This window comes from Ctenopharyngodon idella, chromosome 9, assembly GCF_019924925.1.
Source record: "Ctenopharyngodon idella isolate HZGC_01 chromosome 9, HZGC01, whole genome shotgun sequence".
NCBI classification, from domain to species: domain Eukaryota; kingdom Metazoa; phylum Chordata; class Actinopteri; order Cypriniformes; family Xenocyprididae; genus Ctenopharyngodon; species Ctenopharyngodon idella.
The window spans coordinates 21,721,430-21,748,781 of NC_067228.1; the positions used below are offsets into that span (position 1 = coordinate 21,721,430).

A 27,352-nucleotide genomic window follows, 5' to 3' on the forward strand; every position below is an offset into this window, starting at 1 on the left:
CTCTTTTGACATTTTAACTGATTCACACACACACACACACACACACACACACACACACACACACACACACACACACAGAAACATCAGGACATCCAGAGGACACCTTGTTTCACAGCTACTTTCGATGGCAAGAAACTTGATGGTTACTTAAAGGAATATTACGGGTTCCATTTTTGACAAATTTCCATTTTTTCATTTGTTTGTTTCATGCTGTTGATTGAAATTACCAAAAATGTTATCATTTACTCAATGTCATGTCATTATATGCCTAATTCACATTTTTTCTAATCAGAGCTTCAGACTGCGACTAAATGCTCACATTTTGTGACAATTTTTCCTGCCGGTGCGATCAAAATTTGTTAGCACTCGCACTGGCGCAACCACCATAACGTTGCCCAACATCAAATGGCAAATGTAATGAAAGCCAGTAAAGAAAGATCCAGAGAGAGATCCAGTAAAGAAAGCATTTGAATTTGCCATGGAATTAATAACATCGCTGCAAGACCTAATGAATCAAATTTAAATTCGGCTCAGAGTTCTCCGTTATTAACCGTAGATATAAGATCAAACAGTGCTGATGTGGAAACCAGAAGAAACATTGTGCCATGAATGAACAAGTTATAGAGGGATTCCAGTCCACAAATTAACAATATTCGCCATGGACTTAATGTAGTAACACTAACTGGAACCATGGAATTTTGGCAGGAATAGTAAAATGCTTTCAAGTACACATCTTTTTCCAGCACTTCAAAGCTCTAATATTACAATATTTAAATGTTATATTTAATGTGATGACAAAACATTATTTGTTCATACTTCATAGATTACCCCCATTTATAAAACCAAAAGTTTCAACATGTAGGAAAACTCACTTATTTAAAAAATAAAAGACATTAAATTACCATTGTAACCAGTAGGTGGCTGCCATTTCCACTCCCTAATGTAAATTGTCAATTGTTTTGCTTTTGAATTCTTGAATGTTATGAATGAATAAAATGAATATTATTTAGACATTATGAATGATAATGCTGCTCTCAAATGATAATCTGGAGCCTTGCAAACTTAAAATAAAACTGCACATTGTTATTTCTGTAAGTTAAGTCTATTTATTACCAAGGCATTTGTCAGTCTAAAAAGGAGAAAATGTGAATAACTGCGCTGCAGGTCGATTTAACAGGGCTCCAGACAACAACAAAAAAATCATTAAGGAGCCATTGGCTCCTATAGGGGGGAACATTTTTTTTTTTTTTTTTTTTTTTTTAAGAGCCACACAACAATGGACTTAAAATTTTAAATCACTTACTTTTAGTCATTCTGTTGTGTTTATATATCTCCCCTTTATAGTTTCAGCTTTTTCATCTTGTGACTTTTCTGGGAAATTAATGTCACTATTTTCATTTAAAGGGTTAGTTCACCCAAAAATGAAAATAATGTCATTTATTACTCACCCTCGCTGATTCATAATGCTCCGAAGCTTCCTGACGCAGTGTTTTGAAATTGGCCATCACTATATAAGTCGTTATTTTGGGGTTTTTTTGGCGCACCAAAAATATTCTCGTTGCTTTATAATATTAATATTGAACCACTGTACTCACATTAACTGATTTAAATATGTTTTTAGTACATTAATGGATCTTGAGAGAGGAAATGTCATTGCAGGCTATGCAGGCCTCACTGAGCCATCACATTTCAACAAAAATATCTTAATTTGTGTTCTGAAGATTAACGAAGGTCTTACAGGTGTGGAACGACATGAGGGTGAGTAATAAATGACATTATTTTCATTTTTGGGTGAACTAACCCTTTAATACTATTATAGTTTTTGTTAATATTTTGAATCCGGTTAGATTTTTATATTTTCTGCTTTCATTTTTTGTTAAGTTTTAATTTTTGTTTTTAGTTTTATTTTTTGTTGTTTTTAAACATGTCTGTTTAGTTTGTATAGATTTTTTATTTTAGTATTAACATTTATTTCAAGCAATAAAAAAAATGTTTTTAATGGTTTTAGTTAACTATAATAACCCTGATGTTAGTAAAAATCTTTATATTTAATAATATGTGTCAAATAATGTTCTTAGTGCTTCCTTCCTGAAGCTACAACAGTTTACTTTGAATCAAATGAAAATAAATATAAATATATGGAAATAAATAAATAAATATACTGAATTTGGTTTGTGTAACCAAATAACAAACAGGGGCAACTGATATACATACTACTTGACTTTGATTACTTTGAAATACAGCAGGACTCTTATTTTGTAATGTCTGTGCTTTACTTTTGCTGCTCATTCAAGTTCAGATGGGATTAAAAAATTACATTGCTATATCCATTTACAACACAATATAATATAAATAATATAAAGTAAGTTTTGTGATAATTGATCAGCATTAGTTCATAAGCAATCGGTTGACAAATGTGCGCTAATCATTGAATGCGAGCTGCTCTGAAGAACGCTATTTTTTGACTTTGAAACATGCAGTGCTCACATTTATTTAATGAAATTAATAATAAATCACATTAGGGAGTACCGCGATTTGTTTTTCCATCCACAAAATAAAAGATGCCTTAAAATGATCGTTTATACTCTTGTTATACTGTTTAAGGCACTGAAGACTTTTAATGACCTTAAATTTATCTGATGAGCATGAGCGGAGTGGAATAACGAAAGTGATCAGCATGATTGATATTCGAAAAGGTAAGCACGCGCTGCGTTGTGTGTGTATCTGCAGTCTGTAGAGCCGGTTTCCCCTTTTGAATGACGAATATAGACGAATTTATATGAAGAATTAGGCAGTTGTCTCCTTTACGCAGGAGCAGAACGGTGTGTTCAAATGCAGCTGTTTTGCACCGACGCAGGCGACGCGAGGCAACAACACAGTCGGCTTTCATCAGCTCTAGTTCTTTGGCGTCTGTTTGGTGTGTGAATTTTTTCCTACCTGTTCATATTTCGGCGCTCTAACTCAGTGAAACTTTCACACGCAGCATCTCATTTAATTACGTCAATACAGCAAATGATGTGATAGGCTACTGGTCATGTAACACGCAAATAACTGCACATTTTACAGTCATAACATGTGAATTTGTATGGTCGCCAATGGCGACCTCAGCAAAAATATCACTCGCAAATTAATAGTTTTAGTCGCAAATGCGCCCGTTTTAGGCACAGTCTGGAGCCCTGTTTAAGGTGTGCCCCTAAATTTTCTGATTGTGCTCCTAAAATTTTCAGTAAGGGGCTACAGTGCTCTTAGTAAAAAGAGTTAGTCTGGAGTCCTGCTAATAATAAATTACATTGTAAATTTCACTTACAACAGAAGTGAATGGGACCAACATTTGGAAAATTTAAAAAGCAGAAATGCAAAACTTTTCATATTTTTAAAAAATAACTTTATAAAAGCATTTGCTTTAATTCTTAAGAATTTTAGGATGTTACGTTGTTATGGCAACAGAGCTGTAAAAATTGGATATAACTTCATAAAATGTGTTTTTCAAAACGTGTTTTTTTTTAACACTAAAAATCATATTAACACTCATACTGTTTAGGTCTTGTGCCTACAGTATACTACTAAAACAGTGAGTATTTTACAGCTTTAATACATTCACTTCTATTGTAAGTGCCTCACTGTAACCCAGATTTTTGGTTATTTAAAGAAAAAGAGACCATTTGAAATTAATTATTGTGGAAATCAACATTACCCCACAAATGTGGTTGACTGAGCTTAACTTGAACTGAACCCGGAAGATTCATTTACTCCTTTTGGATTGTTAAACTTCTATACTTAATAATTAACAGAACACTCACTGACTGAGACCTGATTTAACTTACATAACAGAGGATTATGTCAAGAATGTGAAGGTCTAATTGCAGAAAAAAGCATGAATTAAATAAATCAAAAAGAAACGTTTGTGATCTTTGAACAGCACCTTTCATCATCTACATGCACCCAAATTCGACACACTTCCTTTAATGCAAGTTGATATTCTGCCATCTAGTGGCACAAGCATTATTTGTCATCTAAATCCTTCCAAGAATCTCCCTTAGTCATAAATAAATAAATATCACCGTAGGCGGTCTGGCTTTGAATGTATTGATATTTTAATCCGATTAAATCCCTTAAAACCAAATCTATCCTTCTGTATACAAAAAACCTCCATCATAATGAGAGGATAGTGAGAAAAGTGCTGCTTCCTCAGACCTAAAATGTTGAGGAATAAATCATGAACATTTGGGGACCAACCTTGACTCCTACCCATCCACACATTTCCCATAACATTCCTAAAAATACCAACTCAGTGTAACTCAGTGTAATTTCAGTGTCTTATGGGCAACCGGGTTGTGGATGGAGTCCCAAATCACTCTGCTGGTCCAGAGCAGAGAAATGTTAATTCCAAACCTAATGCATGATGGCACTCTCTCCTCTCCATCGAGGTGTGATTTACCCCGTGTGAAAGCATCCTGACAGCCCCCTCCATCATCACACCTCTGTGACCAAATCTATAGGATGCTCAAATCTCCTGGTCCCCGGCTCATTCGCTCTTCCCATCCCTCCATCCGCAGGTAAAGCTAAAGACTGCATCACTCAGCCCTCTGAGAATTACAGCCCTGAGAAACAGAGGCAGTCAAGCCCAATGGGACTCGAGTGCGTGGAATATGGGCTCTTGTTCATTAATTAGCACGGACTTCAATCATGTGAAATAGTACCTAAGGCTGCTTTTAATTTAGATGAGATCTGTTGCGCAAACACATCCAGGGCAAGTGTCATGTAGTTATTGCAGCTACACTGAAACATTTTTATCCAAAGCTACACATAACAAAACACATGATATGAATGAAAAAGCAAAATAAAGCCAAAAAGTGCATGGATGCTACTCATAGACTGTAAAGTTTATTTGCAAGCATATCAATATGCCTTTATAAGCCATTAGATCAACGTGGTTCAATACTGCTGTGCTCCAGACTGCATGAAATCCACTAATTCACTCCTGCTTCACTATAAATGCTTGGGATAATTCTGCATGGAGAGCACAGACTTAAGTATCTGAAAGTTTGCCAATTCAAAATGCCATCTGAAAACTTTTTTTGAAACCTTTGGGAGTTTAGATGAGGAAGGGACTGTTGATTTCTTTTCAACACTGCGCATTTTTCATTTTAATTTCATTTTAATTGCATGTGGCATGCAGCTGCTGGTATGGCCAGGGGGCAGCTTTTTTTTTTTTTTTTTTTTTTAAACTAGTGTCTGCGTGTTTGCTGGAGTGCAACAGAGGACTGGGGCCACACACAGTAATGGATTCCCTGCTCGTCCTGTACCATGCAGCCAAAAGTGATTTGTCAGATTGTTGCAGAGGGCAAGAGTTTTTCTGCTCATTTAATCAGTTTCTGGTTGTTTGGTTTGGTAACTGAAAAAAAAAAAAAAAAAAAAAAAAAAAAAAAAAAAAACAAAGAAAAGAAAAGAAAAGAAAAGAAAAGGAGAAAAGAAAAGGATGACCGCCTTAGTCATGATTCATCATTTTAGATTATAAATCACTACAGATAAAACAATCATCTCAAAAATCATTACTTCTAAAATGTCTACTGTAATAATTCAATTTTGCTATTTATGTTTCTTGTAAAAAATAAATAAATAAATAAATAAATAAAAATAATAATAATAATAATAATAATAATAATAAATTCTCAGAATAGCCAGCTATTTTGAATGGTTGTCAATGGACAGATGCTTTATGTCCGTGTAATGATATAGTTACAAAGTCTACAAGAAGGGACTAATTAGCAAAACTTTGACCTTGTGTAGCCAGACCTTTAACTAGATTGTGTTATCTGAGATATATAGGCCACAATAGCAGGCCACCATCAAAAAAAATAAATAATGCAATAATTATACAGTAAAACCACAGAAAAATTAAGAAATGGGTGAATATTTATGGTTTAAAAAAAAAAAAAATATATATATATATATATATATATATATATATATATATATATACACACACAAACCAGTGACGTGCAGTGGTTTTCTAAAATGGAGGCAAATTTTTTTATTTATTTATGAATTAATGTAAATTCATGTGCATTACTCTTAACATTGACACATCTTCCTTGTTAAATGAACATTACATCAAAACAGAAAAAAAGAAACCAAATACAATTCTATTTTGTAATTTTACATTAACAATGTATTGTAATAAATGTTCTATTTATCAAAACCAAGTCAATCTCCTCAAGTTAGTGTTTTAAGCATTTCTACATTCATTCCAAAACAATAACTAAAGGCAATTATAATTTAAACAATATATTTTATTTGTGTATTGATGTTTTTTTTTTTAATAGTCAACGTAGGCTATTTTGGATCATCAGTCATGCTCCGTAAACACCGTCTGTCACAGACACGAATTGTATTTTTAATTTCACCAAGCTGATTGCACTAAAAACCCCCGCAGTCATCGTGTTTTCAGTCCATTTCAAGTTTGATTTTGACGTGACATAAAGCAGTGATATCTAAGTGGGTGATCTGTTTACTTACTTTTCAATTAGTCTTCCCATTGACGGCATCATTTGTTCATTCAAACTGACGCGCGAAACGCACACGTAAACGAATCATATCCAATCATAACCAATTACATCCAATCATAGCGCGATGGAGACATTGCCTCCTCTCAAGTGACTTTCCCCCGTTCATTCTCAATTACCCCCCACAAAACCCACCGCACGCCGGGGGTCTGATGGTTTTCTATGGTTTTCTATGAGAGCAAAGGAAGGCATGGCTCCTGCTGTAACTGCGGTTGTCGCTGTTGGGCAGTGTTCCTTAAGAAATACGAGTGACTTACGCTCTTTTTAATGTCATAATTTGTAATATTTGTGTTGTTTTATATATAATATGGATTATTTTCTCATCCTATTTTTTTTTTTTTTTTGAGGAGGCACTGCCTCCCTTGCCTCCTCGGAGGAAACGCCCCTGACACAAACATAACTCAAAACAATGGAATATACGGTTTCGCTTGTGGATAGCTAGTTGTCTTACTACCATGTTTCTCAAAAAGATTTGATGTCACTATCCTGACATTTGGCAATGCTCGCTGTGTTAACCCAATACATTCCCCGGGTAAACTAATAAATAATAAGCCTCATGTGAAAGTCCATCTATGAGATTAGAACTAATCATGTTCTGTTAGTCCAACCAATTGAAAATCTATTTTCAGTTGGTTTAGCCTATTTGAAAACTGTCTTTGTGCACAAAACTTATAACTGTGTGCAAAGCAATAGGCCACACAGTATAGCTCAAACTCCACACTATCTCTACAAACTAACACAGCAGACAACCAAGAGCCAGCAAACAGCAGGAACTCTCTACTACTGAGGTAAGATTAACAAACAGACATGACGTAACTGTTAATATCCATTATCAACATAAAATAAGTTCACAGATCACTATTATCCAAAATATATAGTCAAGAAATCACCTTAGACCATCTTCCCATTAACACTGTAGCATTTTTGTAACAGTATTTTACTGTAATATGTACAATAAGATGCTGTAAAATGTTTACAGTATATTACTGTAAACAGCAAAGGATTATTTGTATTTATTTTTTATGAGAGCACATGCCACAATTTCTGCTGCCTTCATTAAAAGATTTTGCCAAATTAATACCTTAAGTTAAGATTACTCTAGTTTTGTTCTGTGGGACTTAGATAACTTTATTAACAAAGGAGAACATCTGATCAAGGTAATTACGCAATGTTAATTATGGTTCTTAATCACACTGCTAATTACGGGCACCCTTGCTGGCTCAATCTAAAAATCAAATTGTACTGCCTTGAAGGTGTGGCAATTCATTTGGCCAATCTCCATCTAAAGCGGTTTTCCAGCACACTCAGCAGTTCACCTGCTGAGGAAGAGAGGGATGAGGAGAAATCAAGTACAGAAGGCTTATTTTCATTATCTTGCTACCGTTGGTTCTGCATGTCTAATGTGCATCATTTTACCTTTGAGGAATACTGGAGTGTGTTGCCAGGCAACATGCACATGGTATGGGGCGCATGTGGAGGTTCACTAGCTTGCCTTGTATAATAATCCAAACAAGCTGAGCAGTCAACAGTGTGACACTTTCAGTAAATGCAAAAAATCTGGAGCAAAAGCTCCTTTGGTACTTCTAAACCGCTTCGCTGCTAAACACGGATGTGGCTGCTAGAAGGTATTTTTGGAAGTGCATCACATTACTTAAAGGGATAGTTGAGCCAAAAAAAAATAAAAATCCTGTCATCATTTATTCCCCCCCGTGTCGCTCCAAACCCGTATGGCTTTTTCTTCTGTGGAACACAAAGAGAAATTTCGAAATATTATACTGGTTGCTCTTTTTCATACACAATTATTCCCCATGTGGACTGATGGCTTCAAACAGGAGACACCCTAAAGTGGGCCATACAACTTGTTAGCTACATTACACGTCTTCTGAAGCCATACAATGGGCCTGTGTGAAGAACAGACCAAACATTTGAGTCATTATTCACTGATAACCCTACTCTCAAATAAAGCTGTTAACTGCTGCGACCAGATCGAGTTAGGGTGTAAAACATGAGAAAAACGATCAGTCAGATTTAAAAAGGAATAATTTGAAAAGATTTTTTTAAAAGATCTGATTCAAAATAATGATTCATTCACAATCACTGTGTAATTCTTTTCCATGAAATCACTTTTCACAACTGTTTTAAAATACACACTAGTGTTGTCAAAAGTACCGGTACTAAGTCAGTACTGAAATTTTGAAAATGTGACGATACCAGCATCTCTGTAGTACCGGTAGTACAGAGTATCCAGGTATATTCGGTACCCACTGATAGGGTTGTGGCAGTATTTACGTGAATATGACATGAGTGAAGCACAAAGCTTTGTCGGCTTTGTATTCCATTTTAAGCATCGCGATCTGGTCACCCGATTATCAGAGAATTTAATAATATTCCATTAGTTATTCCACTGAACATGGAATCTGTTTCTTTTCCCAAATCTTCACTCATGCAAGGGATTATAAACGTTTCTTTCTTTCGTTCGCTTTCAGGCCTATTATATTCGCATTCTGTACTGTGGTAAAGTAGAAAAAACACCGTAGGACAGAAACCTTTTTGCTTGCATGTAAATTTCTATTTAACACAGTTTGTGCTTGTTATTAGACTTCATAAAGGCGCGTCAAGTTTATTTGTATAGCGCGTTTCACACACTCCAGTGATTTTTAGTTTCGCTTTCTCTGGCAGCGCAAAAATCAAACATAGCCTGAATGTCTTGCCCCTGCTGAAGATAAAACTAGCTCTTCAGACCTTTTACAAAAAGTGTCAGTTGCTTGTAACATCAGGAGATAACATGAAGATATGAAGGAGAAATGGTCTCTTTCCTGCTCGTGTCCCTCATCCCTCTCAAAGAGCAGAGTACCCCTGTATGAAGCATCTTTGTGTGGAAGTAAAAAAAACTAATGTTTTTTAAAATAATATTTAACTTTCTTATTATTTAGGTTACTATTATTTACTAATATTTATGTCTTAGTTTTACAGTCTGTAGTGTGCCGTTTTACTGACGGAATAGCTCAAATAAATGCACATCTATTACAAAATGGATGTTTGAGCATTTGTTTATTTATTTTTTTATATTTCATAATTTATTTAATTGAGGTATATATACACACAAACACACTCCAAATATTTATATGTATGATTACCATCATATTTAATATGTTTTTAAAATAGGCTAGTTAAATAAAATAGTAAAATAGTTCCAACAGATTTTCCTGTGGTACCGAAATTGGTAGAGAACCGTAAAATTTTAATGGTATTGGTACCGACTACTGGAATTTTGGTACCGTGACAACAGTAATACACAATACCATCAAAAGTTCAGGGTCAGCAACTTTTGAAAAATAAATTAATAGTTTTCACTGAATTGATCAAAAGATTTCGATTTCGAATTAATGCTGTTGTTTTGAACTTTCTATTCACAAAGGAATCCTGAAAAAAACTGCATCATGGTTTAAAAAAAAAATATTAAGCTACACAACTTTTTTCAACATTGATAATAATAAATGTTTCTTGAGCAGCAAATCAGCATATTAGAACGATTTCTGAAAGATCATGTGACACTGAAGACTGGAGTAATGATGCTGAAAATTCAGCTTTGCCATCACAGGAATAAATTACATTTTAAAATATATACAAATTCAGAAGACATTTTAAATTGTAATATTTTACAGTATTAGTGTTTACTGTATTATTGATCAAATAAATGCAGCCTTGGTGAGCATAAAAGGTTTTTCTCAAAAACATTAAAAAAAAATAAAATAAAAAAAAAATAACATACACACACACACACACATATACACACTAACCCCAAACTTTTGAACGGTAGTGTAATTTTTCAAAAATTGTGTTCCCTGGAAGAAAATAAGAATTTGAAACATGAGATTTTCATTTTTGCATGAACTATTCCTTTAACATGATTCAGCCATTCTATGAACTTTAACCATTATAATCAAAGATCAATCCACATGCTGCCAATTTGATAAATGTGCAAAATCAAAATGACAAAATAAATAAAATCTCATGCGGAGGACACCCACAATCTTTAATTATGAATCAAATCTGAACTGTGCAAGAATCACAATACATTACAAAACAGAGAGCACAGATCCACTGTTTCCTTACTTAAATCAAGAAAGAAATTCAACTCAACCCCAAAGCATCACACTCACTTAAATAGTTCAAGCAGCAAAAAGACTGAGAGGCTGGAGGATGAACATAATTTTCAGCTTTTAACCACGTTCCACAAGGACTAACTCAAGGAGAGCTCCATTGCCTTCCATTTGCATACATTTCCAAATGAACAGAGTTTTGTAAAAAATTTGGCCGAGAGTCAAAGCGACGAATGGGAGTTAGCGAACGCTCATCTCTCAGAGCTCCCGGTTCGCACCGAGTGGTGACAATCTGGCCACGTCTCATCCGTCAGTTTCCCGGGTAAGAAATGAACCAGCCTGGGACACTAGCAGATTGCTGGAAGCTGTCCAAATTAATTATAAGGCCTCTCAGAATACAGAGAGCTGACTAGCCTGTGTGCGTCTCTCCCTGTGGCAGGGACAATCGCTCTCGAAGTTGGCAGATGCATTTAATCGAATGATCTCAAGCAACAGAAGTGCTGCACTGCATGATTTATAGAAGATAATTTCAGACCTTACCTGCTGAATTTGTAAACATCATCAGTCAATCTTTTCCAGGTTAACAAATAGCTGCCATTTAAAAATATGACAGACTATTAGCATAGAGGCATGGGCTAATACTGTGGATCATAGCCTGCAGAGAAGTGAGTGGAAACTGACTGTAATTGATGGAAGTGAACTTGTCGAGGGGGTTTAAGTCTGTAACTGACAATGGATCCGTGGACACAGACCTTAGTCGGGGTAGACAGCATATTTAATTTTGATGGGTAATTATCATATTCACACATGTAAATGAAAGAAATGTAAACCTCCCTTTATTTCTTCATGACTTTGTGAGAATTTAAAGATTCAAATACTTCAAAAAACAAAGTAGAAAGAAAAACTTGTGCTCTTCAATATCTTCTATTTTAAAGCAAGTCCATTCATTTTTGTATGATAGTAAGTCTGCTTTACGAAGTTGGTATGTCTGAGTTGTAAATGTTCAAAATGAAAAACAAAAATAAAAAAAAAATAAAAATTCACATCAAATTCAGATCAGTGCAATGGAGTGCAATAGGAGTGACCTTATCTTGACATGTCAAGACAATGAATGGTAAATATGCATGCCAGTCTTTATTTACAATGCTGCTCTGAGTGATGTGTTTCTCTGTGAAGTGATACAAACCACGTTGAGTGGAGGAACCGCAGCTGAACACAGCTTCAGCAATTCAGGACTGACAAATGAAAAGTAATTGACTCAGGAGCTAGAAATCAGACCCAGTGGAGGAGGAGTTATCATTCTGAATACTGATCAGCTTATGTGATTGACATATAACAACACAGAAAAAGCCCAAAGCACAGAGGGTTTCATCAGCAAGTGTGGAAACATTCAAATTGTTACAGACAGCTAGGATGTCTGCAGGTGAAAATGAGTTGGGCATTGTGGTCCTCTCTTGGGATGTAACCCCAAAAATAAGAACTCAAGCCAGAATTCCAAGACAAATCCATATCTATGTGCATTAGTTCTCTATATAGTCATCAACAAAATACAAAATAAACTGTACGATTAATACAAAGCAAAGCGAAGCAAAAACAAAACAAACAGGTCTGGTTCCGGAAGTAGTTCTTCTTAATTTTCTCCATAAGGATTTCAAAAAGTGTTTGTTAGCTACAAAGTGAGTCACAAAGACAAACTTTGTTTTGAAGCAAAAAAGTATTTTAAAATCTGAAAAAAGACGAAGGCACAGGAGTTTTCTTAACAGCTTTAAAGGTGCAATGCATACATTTTAGGAAATTTTAGGATCTATTGACAGAAATGCAATAAAATATAAATAACTATGTTTTCAGTGGTGTATAAAGACTTTACATAAACCATTATGTTTTTATTACCTTAGAATGAGCCATTTCTATCTATATACACTGCAGGTCCCCTTCCATGTTAAAGGGTTAGTTTTTCAAAAATGAAAATTCTGTCATTAATTACTCACCTTCATGTCGTTCTGCACCAGTAAGACCTTTGTTCATCTTCAGAACACAAATTCAGATATTTTTGATAAAATCCAATGGCTCAATGTGAGGCCTCCATTTCCAGCAAGATAATTAACACTTTATGATGCCCAGAAAGGTACTAAAGACATATATAACAGCTCATGTGACTACAGTGGTTCAATCTTAATGTTATGAAGCAACGAGAATACTTTTGTGCGCCAAAAGAAAAAATAAATAAATAAAATAACGACTTTATTCAACAATATCTAGTGATGGCCGATTTCAAAACACTGCTTCAGGAAGCTTTGAAGCTTTACGAATCATTTGTTTCGAATCAGTGGTTCAGAGCGCCAAAGTCACATGATTTCAGTAAATGAGGCTTCGTTACATCATAAGTGTTTTGAAATTTCAATAGTTCATGTGACTTTGGCAGTTTGATACACACTCTGAACCACCGATTCAAAACGAAAGATTCGTAAAGCTTCGAAGCTTCATGAAGCAGTGTTTTGATATCGGCCATCACTAGATATTGTTGAATAAAGTCGTTATTTTGGGGGGGTTTTTGGCGCACAAAAAGTATTCTCGTCACTTTATGATATTATAGGTTGAACCACTGTAGTCACATGAACTGTTCTAAATGTTTTTAGTAGCTTTCTGGGCATCTGAAAGTGTTAATTATCTTGCTGGCAATAGAGGCCATCGGCACTGACACTGAGCCATCGGATTTTAACAAAAATAGCTTAATTTGTGTTCTGAAGATGAATGAAGGTCTTACGGATGTGGAACGACATGAGGGTGAGTAATTAATGACAGAATTTTCATTTTTGGGTAAACTAACCTTTTAAGTCACCATTTTGCGCCGGCAAGTTTCTGTAGCCCTAAACAGACAAACTGCTCTACAGAGTGCGTTTGCTTGACTGGCTACTCTCTTCTGTCTCAGACGACATCTTTGTCTTGTGTTGGCCACCATACCTTCTCTATATTACAATTCACAACCTCACTGCTAGATGCTGCTAGAATTTACACACTGCACCTTTAAATAGGGAAAGAATTACAATCCCATGAAGCACTGTGAATTACATTATCAAATTAAAAATGGAGAAATAAAACTACTGATCTAAAGATACTTTATATAAATTACTGTATATAGAAACAATATAAAACATTAAAAAAAAAATATACATATGTATACAAAAAAAAGTAAGAATTTGAGAGCATCCGGAGACTGACTATTACGTCATTTGCAGTGCTTCATGGAAGTGGGCGAGTGGGTAACGTAGTTTTTCACAAGGATTGTAGCTATTAAACATGATTATTTAAAAAATAAGTTGAAATAATAGTTCAGTAGTAGCAGGCCAAATAATATAACATTGGCCTACTTATAAAATCATGCAACCAACAGGTTTGAAAAAAAGTTGATATCAACAGGCAATGATGGGTCCCGAGACAGAGTCAACATAATCACTGACATTGTCTCCGCTCATCTTTCTTTTGCTGCTAACATTTCACTGGTTTGCGTTAAGAAAGACAACAAGTGTATCAAAGCCAGTAGGATGCAAGCTTGATCTCTCCTGGGTGATGGTGTTGCCAGCCAAGGAAAAATTTTGTGCTTGACTATTGATTTATAGTCACTGTTAACACATAGAAGAACAATACATCTTATTTTTAATTTTTTGTAGATAGATAGATAGATAGATAGATAGATACATACAAGAAGTCTGCTGTGCATTTTGTTCTAATTTTCTTTGCTGCAAGTCTAGAAAAAAAAAAATGAATAGAGTTTTGACTTACAGAACCCAACTATTGTGTTCTGCCGTAAGAGTTTAACCCTTTAAGCCCGAAGTGTCCCGCCGGCGGGACACACCTCCCGCAAAAAAAAAAAAAAAAAATGTATAAGGTGGCACCTGCAAAATTCATAATCATATTTTTCAAAACTCCTGCCTTAATCATCACAATAGGTGTCATTTGAAAGCTTAGAGTCTGAACTTTACAATGAATGTAGCCACTCTGATTAACTCCTAAGCACTGCTGAGTTATTTGATGAAAAATTATAAAGTGGATGCTTACAGTGGATTCTCCCGATTGAAATGAGTTCAAGATCAACATAGTCCCATGCGTCGATCACGAGTTACTCCACGTGAAAGAACAATTTTAAAAATGCCCATCAGGGTGCGCCAATGGCGAAACAAAAAAGCTTCCTTGGTTCCAAATGCTGTAACTTTTGATTTCTTTATGCGATCACCACAAAATTTGATCCAGACACAGCTCACATATAGAAGAACGTCACTAAAAAAGAAGAATTGTCCTCCTACCTTATTTCCTTTCTGAGTTATTGTATGTCAAATATGAAATATATGTAAAAATTTCCCTTGAGCAAACTTTTATTTTTTGTCTTAATCAGCAGTTTCTCAGCATGAGAATTTCCAAATTTATTTATTTTTTTTATTATTATTTAAAAATGTAAAAAGTTTTCTTTCAAACAATACCAACCTTTTGACTCTCCTTGCTAGAGATTTGAAGTTATGAGTCATTATTTTTGTGCATGTCACTCAGGAAAAAAAACCCTCTGAAAATACCCTCAGGGATTTAGGGGTTAAAAGAAACTATGTACAAATAATATACTGTTTTTCTAATCATTCATAGTAAATTATGCAATCTGCATATTAAATTTAGAACATATCTGTGCTTAGTAAGCATCTTCTCTAACGGGAACCCATGTACCCAAAACAGATTGTTTTGCTTAGTTGCCTGCCAACACAAAGAAAAGAAGACTTTGCATGCAAGAACTCTTTCCTCAGCTCACTATACAATGATAGAATTGGTCAATTTCACACCTGCCCTGGGCGGTGTTTACACCTCTCTTAACTGACAGGGGAAAGAGGCTAATTAAAACCAAGGGAACACTTAAGTGTTGTTTGTCCTTTAGTGTTTTAACAAAACAGAATTTAATCTTTGACATTTCCATAGCGGCGAGTCGGCGTACTATTTCAAAACATACTTTCAAAGATCGGTTAAAAACAGAAGTGTTGGGTTTTTTTAGCATGTAAATGAAAGTCAAGTATTCTACTCAAATGAACAGTACTGACCTCTTGGGATTCAAAGTGGGTCAAAAGGTAATGATCTCATGATCTCACAAAATTTCCAAATGTTGCAATGGTTGATTCAACATTTCCTAAAAGCAATGTGGTAAAGAAGATGTCAGTACTGTGGCAGAGGTCTCAGATCCGCCCTGCACACACCAGAGGGATTGTGGACAACACAGCTTCCATATACCTCTCCACATTCATCTATCCTAGAGCAAATTGGCTGCCACCAGGGTTGGCAAGGATCATCCTGCTGTAAATGAAGACTGAGCCAACATAGACGGGCCTGTCAATTTGGCCCTAGCATCTTGGGACCTTCCGATCCCCAGACCTGCCCGCTCCAATCCTCACCACTATTAAAAGTATTCGCAATTCAACTACGGCCAAAGGAAATATTTAACCATAGCGCTGTCAAAGCAAAGACATAAAAATTAAACCCCCACTCTTCCAGGGCCAAAGATGAGAAAGTTGAAGCCATTTACCGAAGTGGAAGCAGCAAAACGCATTACCTGAGAAACGGAGTGGTTTTGTTTATTAGAATAGCTTTACGGGTCGACATACCTGTCAGCAGATTTTCCATCTCACTCAGATTAATGTTCCTCTTGTGCGTCTGCATCTTCATCATTTTATTCTCCATTTAGCCGCTTTATGGCTGTCTGTAAACAGAAACAAAGAGCTACTTGATTTCCACCGCTGAAAAAATGGCTGTCATCTCAAGCACTGATATAAACAGTGGTGTAGTAATTGAAGTGCTTTGTAAGCTTTGACTAAAACCACAAAGGGTACTGGCCATTGGACACGCTGGCAGCGGGGGAACAATCTTCTATTTGCTTTGATTTGTGTAAATCTATTTACCTGACAAACCACCTGGACCAATTGAGATCAATGGTTTAATCCAAATGCTAAGTGTTCCTCGCTGTTAACGCACGTTAATAATTATGCCGGTGAGGTGTCATTATATTCTTGTAAGGTGTCTCGAGGGATCCAACACCAAATGAGAAAGATTTGTCTCAATTATGGGCATTTAAGCAGAGGGTGTTCGAGATAAGGTGAAAAAAAAAATTACCCTAAAAATATACAGACAAACAAATTGCATAATATCAGGGGTAATGTATCAACAATCCCCTGAAAAGCCTGCCTCCCACAATGTTTAATTTTCATAACTGCGGGTAAAATGGCTTCTCAGTCGCTGTGGATAATTTCACATGCTTTTGTTTAAAATCTAATACGGTGGAAAATTACCTCTAGTACATTCATTTTCCCCCAATCCTGCCTGATAAATCGTGCCATTTGAAATGAGAAGAAACAGGTGGGTTTTAAACTGCAGCTTGCCTGAGATGACTAGTGCAAGTCATTTCCATTTTGAGAGGTTTCTTTATTGCTCTCAGTTTTGTTACATCTGTTTTCTGCCATGCTCCTTCACCTTGCCTGAAGTTTCTTTGCAACATCGGCTTGTTCAATTTGTATTCCTAAATTACCGAGCATACCATCACTATCACATGACTTTCTGAGAACTGAAACACCTGCAGCGAACCAGAACATCTCGCACGGAGCAACTAATCGTTTCATCTGCACTTTACCGTTTTCATGTTTGTTCACCTTTTTAACACTGCTCTAATTGTGCTTCCAAATTATAAGCACACGAGAACGTTTAGACAACAGGACAAATTACTGTTTGTTTTTCCTGACTGACACAAATGAATCTCATCCTTCACAATTAAACTAACCGAAAAAGAGGTAGTACTACTCACCGTCACAGCTATGTTCGCCATTAAATGGATGCAGAATTTATGGAGCACCAAAAAGCATGCAATGCAGGGGGAAAAGGGGTGCTTTCGCGTACGCGTGATACTCGCAGATATCGCAACTGCTTGAAGTTGGTAGCACAGACTCGACGCAATGACCAAAAAGAAAGCTGCTTAATTTGAAAATGACTTCTATGTGACCTATGCTTCACAATACACGAGGCCCTTTTTGCCCGCGAAATTTCGCTTGACCGTTTTTTCGCATCCGTCACTTCCGGGGAGAATAAGTGCTAAAATCTTTGAACTTTCGAGTGCAAATAAAGTACTGGGGATTATCTAAAGGTAACTGTGTTAAAAACTGTATATATCTTGACGGTTATTATCAAAATAGTGTAGCGTGACGAAATGAAGTTTGAATCATTTTTGCGAACCGATTCATTTAGACAGCTCAAAAACTGATTCACCAAGTCTCCATTTAGTCACAAAATATCAGCCTCTCCACTAGATGGCACCTACATCAAATGATAACAATAAGCCTTTTTCCATAGATGGGCATAGTATGCTGATATTGCTTTAATGAAGTTAAAATTTTATTAGCTATACTGTTTTTACACAAGTATTACATGGTGCATGTCTGCTGATTACATAATACACAACAACTGTGTGCCTGAAATTAATAAATAAATACATGAATACATCACATATCTGTTTTAGAACAGCAACAGTTCTGAAAATGGCTTGTAGTGCTCTGGATGAATTAAATTCTGATTAAATATCATTTGCACACACAAGTTATGGCATGATAAATGTGTTAATATGAAAAAAAGGGAAACAGAAAAAAAAGAGTGCCAAGAACAATTTGTTCTGAAGCAGGAAGTGGTTTTGATCAGCAGACCAAATCACACTTACCTACACTCTGTCTGTATGTGAAACTAGCTGGTGAAACTCAAAACCCCCTAAAAGATCACCTCCTAAAAGTTCACTTTTGGTTTTGGCATGCCCACTAACACAGGCATGTTGTTCCACCACATCAAGAAAAACAGAAAACAAAAATGTTTTTAAAAATTCATTATTTTGTCATTCATTATTTAAAGGCAGCATCAGCATGATTGATTTGCAGGCTTTCTCTCCCTTTTTTCTGCCTAATTAGCCTTTGGGCACTCGGTCACAATAATACAAGCCATCTTTTGTTTCCTGTGGCAGCCTTTACTCTGGGATCCATATCCACACACACATGGGAATACTCCATGTCACTAGAGAGCAACTCCCCATCATGGCTGCAGGGCAGGAGTGGAGCCACACGATGGAACTGCCACCATCCCTCTTACTGATTTATGATCTGGAGAGCAACAATAAAACAAGGAGGAGGCCCAATTATTCTTCTGAGGGAAACTGGAGAAAGTGCGTTAGCCTTGACTGCAGGAGAAGTGGGCGTGGGAGAGAGGGAAATGAGTCTGGCCCAAAACCCAGCTATCTCTAAGTAAAGTCATGGAGAAACAGATTTAGACCATTCAATGTCAGTGGTTCAGTGTGTGTATCAAACTGCCAAAGTCACATGATTTCAGTAAGCGAGGCTTCGTTACCTCATAAGTGTTTCGAAACGTTTCTTTGGCAGTTTGATACAAGCTCCGAACCACTGATTCAAAACAAAAGATTTGTAAAGCTTCAAAGCTTCATGAAGCAGTGTTTTGAAATCGCCCATCACTAGATATTGTTGAATAAAGTTATTATTTTGTTTTTCTGGCACACAAAAAGTATTCTTGTCGCTTCATAACATTAAGGTTGAACCACTGTAGCCACATGAACTGTTATAAATATGTCTTTAGTAGCTTTCTGGGCATTTGAAAGTGTTAATTATCTTGCTGTCAATGCAGGCCTCCCTCACCATTGGATTTTATCAAAAATATCTTAATTTGTGTTCCGAAGATGAACGAAGGTCTTACGGTGCAGAACGACATGAGGGTGAGTAATTAATGACAGAATTTTCATTTTTGGGTGAACTAACACTTTAAAACCTGAAAAGTGGATATAAAAACTCTACACACCCCTGTTTAAAACATCTTTTTGTGATGTAAAAAAAAAAAAAAAGAATAAGAAAATGAAAAAGAACAGTCAAGATGTGCCAGACTGATAGACTCCTATCCAAACAGACTGTATGCTGTAATAAAGGGGTGTGCACACTTATGCAGTTGGTTCTGATATGATTTATCTTTGTTTCATTTATTTACATCACAAAAACCAGCTGTTTTCAGGTGTAGTCTTTTTATATCCACTGTAAGTCAATAGCAAATACTGATCTCCCTATAGAGTTCCTCTGCATATTATCAGTAGGTCTCATGGTAAAGCTTTACAGTGGTACAATCTTACAGTTCATGCAATATAAGAAAGCAGGATATGAAATTTTACATCCCGAGAACATCTGAACACCCAGAGGAGAGAGAACACAAGCCCTTAAAAGAAGGAATAAGAGAGCAGTCTTCACATGAAACACTGTGATTCATCAAACATTGATTAAAGCACTGATATATGCCATCTCTAATAGCACTCAACAGAGTGATCACAGATTAAACCTGAAATCTGAAAGTCGCTTGACATGTGCTTTGATTTACGTTCAAAGAATAAGGGAAAGATTGAGGATCCTTCATAAAGATGTCTGGAGTGCCACCTGGTGACTATTTACTATATTGGTTTATACTGAATGAAAATCTTGACAGGGTCACTGTCAGATGAGGTTGGTTACTACTTAACCCTTGTTCTCTGTTCGGGACCTCTGTCTGTAAGACCCCGAGGTCATTTTAATAACTCAAAAAGCATACTTAACATTTTAATATACATTTACATCCTTTCATTATATAAGAATGAATGCAATGCATTTCACATGCTGCTTTTCTCTGTTTGGTGCATTTTAAGAAAATTTTAAATTTAAATGACTTAAAATAACTACTATTATTTTTACATATACAGTAGAGGTTTCTAAGACCCTAAATATGATTATCATAAAGTCAGTAACAGAACATGAAAGTTAATTACATATGATTTTCATATCTTGAATAAGTTTCGAACCAAACAAAGCAAAACGTAATGGTTCAGCCAACAATGCTATGAATTTAACCATCATAATAAGGATGCAAATGAACATCATAATCAGCTTTCTTTCACAGATGGCACTGCACATGTTGTTTTCCGTCTGTGCGTCTGCATTTGTGTGATGTGTTTATTTTGGGAGAATTCAGTGACCCTTCAAGAAACAAACAAATTTTGTGAAGTGAATCACAAAAAATGAGGCAAACCCTACTCTGTCTTTGTTAGCCAATGAGATGCATTAATACTGACAGGACTAGGCAGATTGGGAGATTTATGACTAAAGTGCCATGACTTCTGAACCCTTTTTAGCCCTGGAGTGCTGTCATGAACATACGACCCTGCCCTCGAAGCACAGCTATAACAATTAGCATACAAACAGGAGCAAGATGTTACATAATTAACTTCTCAGCAATGCCATGCTAAAAACCATTGACATAATGAGAACATAGATGTGTAAAACTGTGTTGCATTATCATTCTCCATGATAATGAGTTTGTAGGAACAGCATATGTGATATAATCTTTGTTCTTCTATGATTTGCTGTGCTTGGTGAGGAGATGACTTACATTGATCAAAGAACTTAAATGGCATAACGTCATTATAAACAAGATAAGATCTGTTTGCCACAAACATAAATCAGATCAGATACACTAGTTCCAGTAGGCTGAATGCCAATGATATTCTCTGTGACTGCAAACCCTGAACCTATAACTGAAGAAGTCTTGGACTCTAGCTCAAATGTTTTCACAGGCATTTTCTGTTATGGTACGTTCTAATAGATTTAAATTTTTGGATTGGATACAGTGGACTATAGAAATTCTCAACCATATTCAGCAATTAAAATCATACAACAGTGTAATAATTTTGACAACCAGCCTTGACTGCATCTCCCAAGTTTAACAATTTAACGCAGTTAGGCTACCCAAATTATTGTGAGGAAAAAACAACAATAAATACATATATATTACATTTATCAATAGGTTACAATTCAACAATTCACCCTAGCTAATTAGTTAGCTCCCACAGAACATGAAGCTATACTTCACTTTTTAAGCGCATGCGAGGATTAGCGTGCGACGTGAATTTCGTCATTAGAAGAGTGCATGTGTACTGAACGCACTCTCAAGGCCCATAAAGGTACTAAAAACATATTTGAAACAGTTCATGTGAGTCCAGTGGGTCTATCTTAATATTATAAAGCGACAATAATACTTTTTGTGCGCCAAAATAACAAAATAACGGCTTTTCAACAATATCTATATGGGCCGATTTCAAAACACTGCTTCATGAAGCTTTATGAATCTTTAGTGATTCGGATCTCCTATCAAACAGCTAAATTGAAGACTGCTGAAATCACGTGACTTTGGCGCTCCGATTCACTGATTCGATTCGTAAAGCTCTGAAGCAGTGTTTTGAAATCGGCCCATATAGATATTGTTGAAAAGTCTTTATTTTTTTTGGTGCACAAAAAGTATTCTTGTCGCTTTATAATATTAAGATAGAACCACTGAACTCACTGAACTTATGGACCTTGAGAGTTTAAATGGCTTTGCTCTCAATAGAGGCCTCACTGAGCCATCGGATTTCATCAACAATATCTTAATTTGTGTTCTGAAGATGAACAAAGATCTTATGGGTGTAGAACAACATGAGGGTGAGTAATAAATTACACTATTTTCATTTTTGGGTGAACTAACCCTTTAATGTAGGTTAAACTTGCAACCCTGTTACTCATTCTGGTATATTTTTTACATCTGGTGAATTCAGGTTGCCTGGGACACATTTTGCCATTGAGATGACTGGGAAAACATGTCCCAATCTACCTGAATTCACCCCTACATGAATGAATGAATGAATGAATGAATGGTAATTTTGTCTGTTTTTGTCTAATATATTTATGTAATATTTATTGCTAAGAAAAAAATGCACAAATCAGTCATGTCCCAACTTGGGACTGCAAATGTCAAAACCCATAAAAAATAAAACAGCTCATATAATATTTACCTGGATCAACATTTTGTGAAGGTTAAACACCTCCATTCACTGACCATTTTGTTGGGGGCGGGGGGGACTTCTTTTTAAGAATTTCAGACCTTACTTTGTACTCTATTTTTGGAAAGAGCTCACTGACTTTCCACCCATTGAGCAGATAATGGTGGAAAGCAGCCCTGTGGGGAGGCCTTGAAACCCTGAGCTGAATGCAGTTCTGCTCCAGATGTGTCACCCTGCCATTTTCCTCAGCAACAAAGCACAATCGCCATGCTCCGCTTGTGTGCTTTCAGAATGGCTGTGTCATGTCACTAATCTCTGGGTGCCTGCCTTTGTGTGTGGCTCCTTCAAGCCTGAGCTGTAGCTATTCACTTTGAGCAGGCCACACTTCACACCTCCTGTCCTCCTACCCCCCCACCACTACAAGACAAGAGGCCATCTGCCCCTCTAATAGATGTCAAGAAGACTCCTTCTAAAGAGTGAGGTACAAGCGTGACCTCTCAGATTTTTGAGACCGTGCTTCCAAAATATATTTGTACATGGACCCTTTTCACAGACTATAGTCTAAAATTTTTTTTATTTTTTCTTCTGTCATGTTTTATGTCACTTGGGGCTTTAAGTGAGCCATGGACATCCATTTGTGCCACCTAAAAAAAAAAGAAAAAAAAAAGGCTACAACCCCTGAGTGTAGGGGTGTTAAATATTTATTCACGTCTCTTTCTAAATGAACAGGAGGTTAACACGATCAATGAGAGTCTATGGCTCTGCGGCCACTTTAGTTTTCCATCGGTTGGTTTTGAAATGTCATAGAGCATGAGGTCATGCTTTAAAGTGGCTTTCTTGATCATGAATAAGCCCCTCTCTCATTACAGGTGACACAGAGGTGAACTTGTCTGCATGAAAGACCACAGAACAAGAACGCAGCAAAGCAAGATCTTTTTCTGACAACGGAAAGTTGTCCAGCATGAATTCAAGCTTGACAGTGACCTCACTGCGTGTTCAGAGGGAAACAAACAAGTCACAACTTCTTGTTTTTAACCGCCGTTCTCACGCAATCAGTGCACAAAACAGGGAAATGCGCAGATGTGACAGTGACTCATCAATGTTCTTAACTATTGATTTAATTTCAGACAAGCGGTTTTATCATGCATAAACAGGCTGTAGGGTTAGGTTAGAGGGGAGTAAACTAGACAGGGGAAGTTGCTCTGAGGTTTAAACAACATGAGAAGCAGCAGCCATCAGCAGAACACAGGCCAGGTTCACAGAGAGTTCAGCCACTGGAACACTGTGTTTGAAGTAACATGTTGAATGGCAGAAGTTTGGTAGGCAGTGAAAGGGAGAGCTAATTGCCCTGCAGACATCAACAGACGGCTTCATTTTTTATTGCATGTTTTTTCAAACTAAATGGCACTGGTAAAAACAGCCCTGCAGGAATGTGCTCAGGCATTTATACTCAAATACTTCTTAATGTACAGTATGTGTTTTTAGAACACCTGCTCTCTAGAGTGGTCTTGTATTGGCTTATATCATTGAATACAGAAGTTAGAATACAAGTACGGATACTTTTTCAGTTTTAAAATGGGGGAAATCTGGGAAGATATACTTTTGCTAAGATGTTCTTATGGGGTTACCATATCCGCTTGTTAAGTCATGACGTAAGGAACGCCGTTTCTGGGTCCAAGCCCCGGCTCGTTTCACTTGAGAATGCCATCTCGACAGCCGTTTACGAGCGCTATTTATTCATATCAAACATTTAACATTTTAAAAAGTTAAACATTTAAAATACTTACAGTCTACACACAGCAGTCTCTGTGCTCACAGCTTCACAGACATTAATATTTTAACGATTGAATCACTGTCTGGCCATCTGGGATTTTTGTATGGAGATAAAGGTTATGATTATAATTTTTTGGTAGTAGTACACCACATCATGTATACGTATATTAGCATCGTTTGTTGTTTTCTTGTGGTATGAGATAGAGCGTTTGGACCCGGAAGCGCTGCCACGTGACATCAGACTTAACAACCGTATATGCTCTTTTTCCCGGACATATCCTTTTTTTAACCTTAGTAAAAAAACATCCAACCGGGATTTCTAAATTAACTATGTCCACAATTTTGCAGCAATTTTCATATTGATGTGCTCTCTGGTCATAATTTATTATTATTATATAATTAAATGATTATACATTCTATGTGCGCATATTTATTTGCGTTACTTTGACCGTTGATCCCGCCTTCTCGCACGTCATAATTGGTCACTGCACAGTATTGGTCAAACTGCTTTCACAAATTCCCATTTTTGTTTTTTACACAGATACGATATAACGGTAGCTATCATTTTCAGAAACTTGCACTTGCACCTGTTTTCAAAAGTTTGCGTTTTCAGGCCACCAAAACGGTATTGTTGTGTAAATGAACGGCCAAAATGCATAAAAAGTGTCCTGTTTTTAGTTGGAAACGTGTCATGTAAACGCCCCCGGCTCACTCATTTTGCAGCATGTGTAAATCTGGAGCAAAAAGCCTTGTGAAGCATCAGATAAGCAGCGTCCCGTTTTTTCTGTGTTATATTAATCAGCTGCGCCGCTCCACTTTGAACTTTTTTTGTCCTTACGCAGTTCACTGCCGCCTACTCACTGAACAGGCGTTATCAAATACATCACTGAGGTACAGTGAGGTACACTATATTTCTGTAATACAGTCAAATTAAAAATTATTCAGACATTTTTTATATTTTTGATATATTTGTACTAGTGGGTGCAGGACACTATTGTTCATTTATGTAGGTGAGGATAGCAAAATAAAGTAAACTGTGACATATTATACCCAAAAATTCTTCATACAGTGGACTACCAGTAAAATTTATAAAAATTTGGAACCAAAAATTATTCAGACACTTTGACCTGACCATGTTTTGCTTAAGTGTTATCTGACATAATTAAGATTAATTTTTTTCTGACACAGTTTAACTCTGAGACCTTGTCATATTTTATTACCATTTTTTAAACTATAGTGAATAAACTAATAATGAATGAAATGTTCAAGATGTCTGAATACATTTTGGTTTGACTGTAAAATATAATATGAATTATATTGTTTATATAACATTTACACATTATGTAAACACATTTTGCAAAAAAACTCATTTAATTTATTATTTAAGTTATTGCAGCATTGAGTAGGCCTACAAACCTTAGGCAAAGTAAAAGCAAAAATAACAAAATCAAGATGAGACTAAACTGCACAATGCAACACTTCTAAGTCAAAAGTTCTTCATAATAGTTTGCTCTAACAAAGGGCACATGCATATTAAAAGTATGATTTAAAACAGACCTATTTTGAATGGTTTTATGGTTCAGTGTTTTAAGACAGCTAAGGCTTCCCTCATAAATATGAAAAACTGATTTGGCCTTAGGAACACCTGAGACAAATCAGACAAATCCATCTTCTGCCACAAGAAAAGCAGAGAAATAGGATATGGGTGTCTGAGGGCAAAGACAAAGCGCTCAGAAGTTGGTTGAGCAATAATTTCTGGTGTCAGACATTGAGGACAATAATAGGTGATTCAGTCTGAGTAATGAACTGAAAGCACAGGTGTTGCTATCACCTGGAATGATAACATTGCTTTAATTAACATCAGCCTTGGATGCCGAAAGTATGTTTGCACAAGAAATGCTTTAAGTTCTCAAATTACAGCACACCTGTTAGGAAACAACAGTCAAAATGTACAATTTCTGCAGGAGTTAAAACATTTTTATAAGGCTTGAGTATTTTACCATGACTTCTTCAAAAGACGTGATGAAACCGTGCCAAGGAAATGAAGAAAAAAAGTGTCTCATTTTGCATCCTCTATAAAATTTAGTTCCTCTAGACCAGCTGCATCTGTTGATGTATCTTCAAGTCACTTCATCTTGTCAGTTACATATAAAACCAGATGGAAACCACCCCGGGGACGTGGCCCTGCTAATTCAATTAGACAGGCCTCAGCCATAGCCCCAGATATAAGCAGTCAGTGGACACCCTGAAAAATGGCAGATTGATCCCCACTGCCACCCTGAAGGCTCAGGGCCCATGATTGATCAGACATTGATTTGATTTGAAGTGAGAGTGAAGAGCACTTTCTTGGGCTCTAAGTAAGAGGTCTGAACAAGATTTCCCTTGTCAAATCGTCTGCGTCTTGTGAAGTGACTTTGGCTGTGAACAATAGGGGCTTACAGTTGAATGCAATTCAAGCACGATTCAAAACACATTGCTGTGAGTGAGTGAGTGAGTGAGTCAGAACAGAAGAATGTAACATTTTGAGAATTGAACAGCATCCAATATCTGTCTAGTTTGAAATAGTACACTTATAAGAATAATGATAAAGATGTTGTTATAAAAAATCATTCTAAATTTCACCACAACTAGAACAATAATGAGGAAGATAGCATTGGAAAAATAAAAAGTCAGCTGATGAATGATAAAAGAATGATAAATGCTTTAAAGAGCTCAAGCATTTAAAGGGGTGGTTGATTATGATTTCACTTTTTTAACTTTAGTTAGTGTGTAATGTTGCTGTTTGAGCATAAACAATGTCTGCAAAGTTACAACGCTCAAAGTTCAAAGCAAAAGGAGATAAAAAAAAAAAAAGAAAAAAAAGAAATCGCTTTTTAAGGACTACAACAAATGGCTGGTAGGGACTACAACGAGCTTCTTCCCGGGTTAGTGACATCACTAACCCTAAAATTTACTTAAACCCTGCCACCGAGAACATGCAACAAAGGGGTGAGGCCATGTTATTGCAATTCAGTAAC

At 36.2% G+C, this 27,352-nt stretch overlaps 1 long non-coding RNA gene across 2 annotated transcripts; it reads left to right on the forward strand.

Annotated features, from left to right (window-relative positions):
• Positions 1 to 1,014: 1,014 nt before the first annotated feature.
• On the forward strand, positions 1,015 to 19,595 carry LOC127518450 (uncharacterized). 2 transcript variants are annotated; one of them, XR_007931560.1, is made up of 2 exons: positions 1,015 to 1,758; positions 18,690 to 19,595. It is a non-coding gene; the product is annotated as an uncharacterized LOC127518450 (long non-coding RNA). The 2 variants fall into 2 exon arrangements; XR_007931559.1 differs by lacking the exon at positions 1,015 to 1,758 and adding an exon at positions 13,127 to 13,453.
• The last annotated feature ends 7,757 nt before the right edge of the window (positions 19,596 to 27,352 follow it).